The following is a 9,846-nucleotide window of genomic DNA, read 5'->3' on the forward strand; positions in this document are numbered from 1 at the left end:
CAAATTATTTGAACAGGAACAAGGGTGAAGGCTCTGTTCCACTTGCTTTGCATGGGATGTTCTAGCCACAATGTCCTGTTTGCTGTGGCCTGCTTGCCCAAGGCAGGCTTTGCAATGCAGCTGGCTGTCAGGCAGGCCGACAGGTCTAAGGTCCGTGCATCTGTGGCTCCCAAGAAGCATCATGGTAGGAGAAAACGACTGCTAGGAATGCAATACTTAGTAAATTGGAAGACTTTTATTCAGTTAACATCCGCTAACCAGCCAGATAGAACAACGTAGATGTCACACGGCAAGGATGTGTGAAAATGACCGTGAGTGTCCCCCTTGGTTTCACAAAGCTTCGCTGGGTGCCTGTGGGTCCTCCAGGAGAAACTGGCACATCTGTCACTCTCAGGGGCTGATTATGAATCCCTGCATTGCAGCAATGCCTTCCTTTCCACAGTGGCTCAGCAAGGCAGCCAGCTCACCCCCAACAACTGAGCAAGCAGTACCCCGTCCCATCCATTCCAGCCATGACCCATTTGATGGGTCCATGTGTCCATTTGATTCAATACACTGTCATTAAAAGCAGTGTCTAACACCAGAATATGTGTCTGTGGCATCACAGAACAAAGATCCACACGGGCTGTCCTTTAAAACAAGATGCTGAAGACGTTGCTCACGTGGGAGCAACGTGGCCGTGGCCCCAGGCTCCAGCGACACACCCTCACCTCCTCTGCTGAAAATGAGAGCTGAGCAGCTCTGCCTGTGGCTCTGCTGTGAACACAGACAGTCCCGTGTGCACACATGGGCTGCTGGTGAGACCGGGGACCTACAATTTTAATTGTGTTCCACTTTAATTAGATTTTCTGCACTGACTTGTGAGGCTGCCAAATTTCAAAGTGTGACAGTAGTCTGGTCATTTGATCCTGGGTGGCACCGCACTTGGGTCAGTCACAGGGGAGTGATACCAGCATTGTACTGGGAATGCAAATGGAAAGAAGAGGACAAAGCAACACACACACACACACACACACACACACACACACACACACACACACACACGAAGGTTTTTCAGGGCTTTCACGGACAATGTGTATTATGAAAAAAACTATGTGTGGATTTCAAACTTTTTGGCGCCAAGATAAACTTATCTTTCAATTCCATTTCCCACTTTTTGAAGATTGATATACTCTCTCAGGAGTTTGAAGAACTGTGGTACTCATCTCTTCCACATCCGGTGAGGACCTCTAAAGAGCAGTGTCACGGGGGATATCAGCTTCCTATTTCCTCAACTTCTCCACTCTTCTTTGGTAATCTCATCTTCTTAGTGGGAAAGCCAGCGACTTAGGATCACTGATGCGTCCCCTCTGAGTAAGGACAGTGGGCTGTGCGTCAGGCTGCTGCTCTGCTGCGGACAGCTCGCTGTGCTCCGGCCTTCTCAGGGGGTGTTGTTCTTGGCGTACAACTTGACAATTCCTTCCATGAAAATTTCCTGAAAAGGAGGCCTTGAGGGTGCGGTTGTGCTCTAGAGGAAACCTCAGTGAGCAAGAAAGTGGCCACCTGAGCAAAGAAACCGCTTCGGGAGACACTGGCCAGAAAGCCCATCATTGGACGGGGCCCTAGGATGCGCAGCACAGCATGCAGTCCTTACAGCACTTGGGAACAACGCGAGCCTGTTTCTAATTCACAGAAGAGTGCCTTGTGAGCCAGCAGGAGCCCCCTGCAGTCCGACATCTTGTTCACATTCAGAGTGAAATGCAAGCCTATCAGACGTACACGCAGGCCGTGTGGGACGTCCCCCTCCCAGGAGCAAGGCCTGCAGCAGGAGCTCCAGCCCTAATCTGCAACCGTGGACATCCAATTCCAGGCTCATCTCTCCCCGAGGTGGCTTTACACTGAAGCGGATGGTCTTCATTTTCTCAAGCAGTTGCTGTTAGAATTGGGTTTTTGAAAGCAGTCGCTGAGAGGATGCAACTTAGGACCAGGCAGTGGTCTCGGAGGTGTTTTTAGAGCCCGTTGCTTCTGCCGCCCAACCTCCCACCCCGAGAGCACTGGCAGATGCAGGCTCTGCTGAGAGCCGCGAGAGCAGTGGTGATGTGCGGCTCCCACTAACTGCGCACTGCTTTGCAGGCAGGACACATCTCCCAGCTCGCCACATCCTGTTAAATGCCGCGTCCCATCAGCCTGAGCCACGACCGAGGCGAGCACAGCCCGGGGTGACACGTGGCACAGCGGCCACGTGGCACACATTGGCATGGACACTGGGTGGTTCTTTATTCAGAGAATGTGATCTAATGTGTGGGAGTGCTGGCTGAGGGTAGACCGCATCAAGGGAGAATGCTGACGTCACACTCCATTTCAAAACCCAACTGCATGCACTGTGTTGAATTATTTCTTCTTCAGTAGAAAATGTCGTGATCACTACGACCTTGTAAGAAGGGATCTGACAAATGGAAATGTCTCGGCTCTTTTAGGAGAGCAGAGTGCCTCCATGTGCCATGAGAAGGGTCCTGGTCTGCGGGAAGACTTGCTTCAAGTCCTGCTGATGCGTGTCAAGCACAAGCAAGCTAAACTGGTGCTTCAGTCCTAGCCCTCCGCTCGGCTCAGAGCATGCCGACGTACTTGGGGTCTGCGTGTCGTTAACACTCCTCCAACCGGTAGATTTAGTGAGCTGTGATGATGGATGCTTTTTAAATAGGACTTATTTATTTTATTTTTATTGGAAAGTCAGATACACAGAGAGAAAGATCCACTCACTGGTTCACTCCCCAAGTGGCCACCATGGCCCGAGCTAGGCTGATCCAAAGCCAGGAGCCAGGAGCTTCTCCCAGGTCTCCCACATGGGTGCAGGGTCCCAAGGCTTTGGCCCATCCTCTACTGCTTTCCCAGGCCACAAGCAGGGAGCTGGGTGGGAAGTGGAGCAGGTGGGAGCAAGGCGAGGATTTAGCCACTAGGCTATAGCACTTGGCCCTCTTTAATTTAGTTTCCACTCACATCACATCTTTTCTTCCACTGAGAGCTTCACACAACTGTGGGACCGTGAGCGTGAGCAGGCTTAGCAGTCAGACTCAAACACAGGCTGCGGTTCTCCACATCAGAGCCTTAAGGAACATGAACCTCAAACTCTCCAGAAAAACAGTTAAGTCTAGGAGGTGCTTTGAGGACTAAGGGCTGATTCCGCGAAGGTTCCGGCACGGTTCTCAGAATGCAGAGTTTTTCCTTTCATCCGCCTACACTCTCACTTATCTCTGGCTTTTGCCTCTATCATTGCTTTGAAATCGTTTTTGTTGTGATTAACTGCGTCACCTCTGTTAATATTTGCCCTAATTATACTTGTTTCTGTTCAGAATTAGCACTGCAGACCACTCATCCCCCACCCGCCGTTGCTGAAAATGCTCTTTCAACAGCTTTCATAACAATATATTTTATGTTTCCACAAGCCCATATTGGCTTCTTTAAAATTACATTATAAATAAACAAAAAGAAAGTATCAAGCGTTTGTATTGCCAGAAAATACGGCTGACATGTCTGGTTCTCTTCGTTGTATCTTTACAAATCTCTCCACCAGAAAGAAAACTTAGTTCACTCTTTGCTAAAAATGTTCGCATCTCCTTGATATGAATTTAACCAATGTGAGAATGTTAGAACTCATTTAGATCTTAAAGCCCAAATCCTTCCAAAACCTTTTTGATATTGAGAGTACCACTTTAAAATGCAAATGTGAAAGCTAGAAAACAGAAATGTCTTTTTAAAATGGATCTGCCTTAGGCCTGGTACAGCAGCCTAGCAGCTGCAGTCCTTTTGCACACCCCGGGATCCCATATGGGCGCCGGTTCTAATCCCGGTGGCACCGCTTCCCATCCAGCTCTCTGCTTGTGGCCTGGGAAAGCGGTCGAGGACGGCCCAAAGCCTTGGGACCCTGTATCCGGGTGGGAGACCTGGAAGAGGCTCTGCGTTCTTGGTTTTGGATTGGCTCAGCTCTGGCTGTTGCGCTCACTTGGGGAGAATCAATAGATGGAAGATCTTCCTCTCTGTCTCTCCTCCTCTTTGACTTTCAAATGAAAATAATAAACAAATCTTTTTTAAAAATTGATCCATGTCATAGATACTATTTTAAATTTAAAAAATAAAGCAATTTTATATTATTTAATAGCAGTGGGACATAGTTGTTTAATTTCAAATACATGTTTCTTCATCGCCATAGGAGCAGTTTCTAAAGCCAACAGACTGGGGGAGGATGAGGAGGGTGTGGCAGTGCAGGTCCCCTCCTCCTGCCCACCCGTGGGTTTGTGTCTGTTGGGTGGCCCCAGTCCTGACTTCTAGTTTCATTTGCATGCATATGGAATCAGTGTTAAACATTGAAGTCGCATGGTCGCTTGGGGTCTGTCCGGTTTCCACACTTGGTCTTCTATTCAAGGGTGTTTATGCACAGCGCGAGCCCTGTTATCGTGGCATGTCCATTTCTGGGTCCTTTATTTGGACCTGCCCCGTGTGAAATGCTGTTATCTGCGCGTCCATTTTCTCAGACGTGTCTGGGAGCCTGTATTCTCCGACTCACTTCGTGTGAGTCTGCAGCTTTTCGCTCGCAGGCTTTTGGAGAATGTAACACTCGCCGTCACGCTGGCTCTGCCCTAGAACTCGGGCCCTTCTCCCTGGCCTTGGAGCACCGCACATGCCGTGCAGAACCTGGGCCAGCCTCCTTCCTGCTTGCAGCATCACCAGCAATGTCCCTTCTTACCTGAATTCACGTAATTCACTAGGCCAGCGTAATTAACACGTTGTCTTAATGTTCACTGTTCCAAGCAATTGAGACGTTTATAAAGAGTCCAGCACAGAACCTGGTGTGAGGTGGACAAATGCTGGCCTAGGGGTCAAATGGGCTTACACACTGCTTTTTCAATCAAATTTTATTGGCACACAGCCCTGTATTCATTTACATATTATCTGTGGCTGTTTTCTGCCTCGGGTAAGAAAGACCACTGTGATCCGCAAACTCTAAAATATTTACTATTTACAGAGAACAGCTATCAAGTCTATCCCCAGTGAACACACACACTTTATGTCCTAGAGAATCAGGGAAAACACCATTGAAAGGACTTCTGATAGCCTCATGTCTTGTTTCTGTAGTTTCTGTAAAATCTACTTATGTACTCACCAACTTCGTCTCCAAAGAAAGCCACCTGCATGCCCTGATTTCCATATTCATTTATGTCACACCTGTTTATTCCATTCACAACTGATGCTGATTAATGCGTCTGTTTAAAATTATCTCCATTCAGGAACTTGAGTTATTTCTTCTAAAACATCAGATGGGCCATGCCCAATTGTAAGTCACCCACCCCTATCTACTGACACAATGGTTGTAGCATTTCAAAAGTAGATTAAAGGGCCCAGCGCAGTAGCCAAGTGGCCAAAGTCCTCGCCAACCAGATCCTATATGGGTGCCGGTTCATATATCAGCTGCTCCATTTCTCTTCCAACTCCCTGGGAAATCAGTCCAGGACAGCCCAAAGCCTTGGGACCCTGCCCTCATGTAGGAGCCCTGGAAGAAGCTCCTGACTCTTGGCTTTAATAAGCTCAGCTGCAGCTGTTGTGGTCACTTGGGGAGTGAACAAGTGGATGCTCCTCTCTGTTTCTCTTCTTCTCTGTATATCTGACTTCCCAACAGAAATAAATAAATCTTTTTTAAGTGGATTAGAGTGTGTTTGTGTGAATGAGAGGGGTGGGGGTTGAGTAAACCTCAAGGAAATAAAATGATGTGTCTATTACAAGTAATTTTGGGGGTTGGTGCCATGGCATAGTAGGCTACACCTCTACCTGTGGGCGCCAGTTGAAGTCCCAGCTGCTCCACTTCCAATCCAGCTCCCTGCTTACGGCCTGGGAAAGCGGCAGAGGCTGAGTCAATTCCTTGGGTCCCTGCAACCACATGAGAAACTCACAAGAAGCTCCTGGCTCCCAGCTTAGCATCAGCTCAGCTCCAGCTGTTGTGGGCACTTGGGAAATAAAACAACAGATGGAAGATCTTTCTCTGTCTCTCCTTGTTTCTAACTCTGCCCTTCAATAAATGATTTTTATTTTTTTAAAAAAAGTGGTTTTGAAAGGACCATAATTTGCAAGATCTTTGTTGCCACCATGTCTGAAGTGTACTTGAGCAAGACTCTGGCCCGCCTGTCCCTGGGGGCGGCAGTGTGCCCTGCAGGAACACCTGGAGACCGGTCTGAGTCCTCACCCTCACTATCTCTCACTGCCAATTGATGGCGAGTGATGAAGGTGCTGAGATAGGACAAAGGATTAATAGGCCGGCTCTCCAGAGAGCAGGAACTCAGCAGAAGGTGAGATAACAGATCCCCTAGCAATGTATCAGTCTTTCAGACAAGCACTTGCCTAGGGTCAGTAGAAATTAGAAGCAGAAATGTTCTTTAGCTCTGAGTTAACTCTTTGCAAATAGGGCATGCTGAATCACTTAAAATATAACTAGGGCTGGGTACATTTTATAATTTAAACTAATTTAAACTACAATGAGGCTTAGTCCATTTTTTCCTCCATTGACAACAGCACGCAGCAATAAACTTCCGAAGGAATGGCATGCTTTCGGAGTCGGCGGAGCTGCAAGGCGTGCCGGTGCTCGCGCCCCTCGCCCTGTCTCAGTCTGCGGTTATTTAAACCATAGAAATAAGACCTAAGCTTTGCCCAGCACCGTGCGCCACATATGGCTATAAATGCTGTCTGTGTAATCTCATTTATTAAAAACCAAAGCAGGATTTGAACTTAAGTCTGGTTCCAAAGGTCATTCCATCTCCAATTAACAATAAAGTTACTAAGCATACAAAAATAGAAAATGTCAATTAGCATTTTTACCATGTGCCTTGTATATAAAGTGCATAACAAAGGGGAATGATGGAATGATGATGATTATGTTGGAAAAAAATAAAATGAGGACAAAATTATGGTTTAGAAAAATCTATACTTTAAAAAAAAAGAAATAAATAAAATCTTTGCTCAAAATCCCTAAAAGGGCTTCTGGCCCTGAGCAACCTGTTCTCTTCTGGAGAAAGAAAATTTTAAAATAAATGTATTTATTTGTTTACTTGAAAGGTAGAGTTACCAAGAGAGGGAGAGACATAGAGAGAGAGGTTTTCTGTTCATTAGTGTATTCCCCAAATGGCGGTGGTGGCCGGGGCTGGACCAACTGCAAGCCAGGAGTCAGGAGCTTCCTTGCACATCTCCCACATGGGGCCCAGAGCCTGAGTGCTTGGGCATCCTCTACTGCCTGCTCAGGCGCGTTAACAGGGAGCTTGGATGGAAGTGGAGCAGCTGGGACTCAAACTAGTGTCCAAATGGGATGCTGGCATCACAGGTGGCAACTTTAACCACTATGCCACAGTGTCAGCCCCCAACAGGGATTTTTTCAGATGTGCTTGGATACAACTTGAAATAAAGACCTTATAGTGACAAGGTTGAGAGGTTTCAAAGCAGCTGAGACCCTTCTCACAGTTCTTACTTGGATCATTGGCCACAGAGTTTGTGTCAGGCCTTTGTTTACCCGAGGGACAATCCTTGGGTATCATGGGGACTGCTGGTGGAAACTGGGATTGTCACTTTCGACTGAGAAAGGCTTGGGAAGGGGACCAGTTGAGGCTGCCATTGAAAACCAGTGGGAGAATAGTCCCCTTTTAGAGCCCAGGCCAAGGCTCATGTCTCTGTCCTAGCAACATAGTTGTGAATGGAGAATTGGGCGAAAAACCAGAAACCAGAATCCAGGAACCAAAGAAGGGGATTTGGGCAGTGGGCACGGTCACAGGTGGTGGCAAAGGAATGCTTTGCAGGAAGTGTGAGGCAAAGGGAGATGAATGGGATGAGGTTAACCGGCCAAGATGCTGAAGAACATTGTACACCACGGCGAGGACCTTGAAGTGAAATCAGACTCCAACAGATATTTGTTAGCCTGCACCATGCCCCATGTCTGTATCAGTGTTGTACGCAACAGCCTGCAGCTGCAAGCAGCACACTTGCCTCTCGATGGGTAAATGTGGAAGGAGGGAATTCTCAAGCAGGTGTCATGGTGCAGCATGCTAAGCTTGTGTCGTCAGTGCGGGCAACCTGGTGGCATCGTTTCCAGTCCCAGCTCTCCACTTCACATCCGACTCACTGCTTATGGCCTGGGAAGACAGCAGAAGATGGGCTATGGGGCCTCTGCGCCCATGTGGGAGACCTGGATGAGGCTCTCGGGTCCTGGTCTTGGACAGCTCAGCTCCAGCCATTGTGGCCACTTGGGAGTGGACCAGCAGACAGAAAATCTCTCTCTTTCTAGTTGTAAATATGCTTTTCCAATACAAATAAATAAATCTTTAAAAATAAAATAATAAAGGAAGGAAATTCTGACACATGCTACAAGTTGGATAAACCTTGAAGAGATTACACTATGTGGTGACACTGGCACCCCATGAATGAACACTGAACTATGATTAAAATTGTAAATTTTGCTGTTTATTTTACCATGAGAAAAATAATTTTTTAAATCTCACAACACCAAAAGAGTGGGGATACCAGTGTTGTGGTGCCCTGGGTTAAGCTGCTGCATGCCCACTTGGCATCTAATATCAAGGTGCCAGTTGGCGTTCCAGCTGCTTTTCTCCCATTCAGGTCCCTGTTAGTACATTGAGGAATTCTGTGGAAGATTCTCTAAGAACAACGGGCTCAAACACCCAAGTGGAAGATGAGGATGGAGTGCCTGGATGCACCCCCATGTGAGATGAAAATGGAGTACCTGGATGCACCCCCATGGGAGATGAAAATGGAGTGCCCAGCTCTTAACTTCATTCTGGCCCACTCTTGGTTGTTGAGGCTATCTTGGTACGAACCAGTGCATAGAAGATTTCTCTCTCTCTCTCTCTCTGCCCTTTTAAATAAATAAGTAAATCTTTAAAGAAGAGTGATCTTGACGCATGATATGGCATTATGACAGTAGGCACCTGCTTACATACTTCCATAGATTTATAGTTATGTTGTCATGATTGGAACGAGGAGGAAAACTGGCAGAGGACTTTTGTTTTTGTCAACTCAGTACGCCCGTCAGCCAGGGACGGGACCTATGATTGCCAGAGAGCTGCCACAAAGATGTGGCATCCCCTCTTTCCTCCCAGTCAGCCTCTGGAAAGGCAAGAGTGACGGAAGTGGTCCCCTCAGGACTCTTGAGGGCTAGGACCAGCAAGAGCAGATCAGGGGAAACAGAGGTGTGGGGAGACGTCATTTGCTAGGGGTACCTCCGGAAGAATACAGCATCTGCTCACACCTGTCAGTATCACAAGGCTCTACAAGCCCTCTGAAAGCCAAAGCTCAGGACTCTGAGGAGACGGGCAGGTTCCCTAGTGTTGGCAAGTCAGGGCATCAGAGGACTCTAGTCTTCTTCCAATTAAACAGATAATTAAGAAATAAGAACATATTTTTTTCCAATACAAATCGAGAGATGCTGGTTGGTAATGTTAGCATCAGGAATAAATTGAGCAGTAATCTGCAACGGATGTTGTTGCTATTATAAAAATAAAGATCTGTCTCCACCGCCGATCAATTCAGCAGATATATACCGACAATCACATTGTTAAGAAACGTCTCGTGTAAATCGCCCTGTGTTTCCTCTAATGGTGCCAGAAGCCTCTCAGATGCAATTTAGGACCGACAGACCCATCCGTTGCGGGTGCTTTTTCATCCTCATGTTTTCATTGTCTTCTGAGCAGCTGTTGCAGAGCCCACAGCTCGGTTCAGTGCTCCGTGAGCAAACACAATGCCGCTCACGATGGCTTAGCAAGACCATTTTGGCAGAAATGCTTAGGAATGTATGCATTTAATACGAGAAGAATAATTCAA

The sequence above is a fragment of the Ochotona curzoniae genome, unplaced genomic scaffold (genome assembly GCF_017591425.1).
Source record: "Ochotona curzoniae isolate NIBS_2020 unplaced genomic scaffold, NIBS_Ocur_1.0 contig_4692, whole genome shotgun sequence".
In the NCBI taxonomy this organism is placed as follows: Eukaryota; Metazoa; Chordata; class Mammalia; order Lagomorpha; family Ochotonidae; genus Ochotona; species Ochotona curzoniae.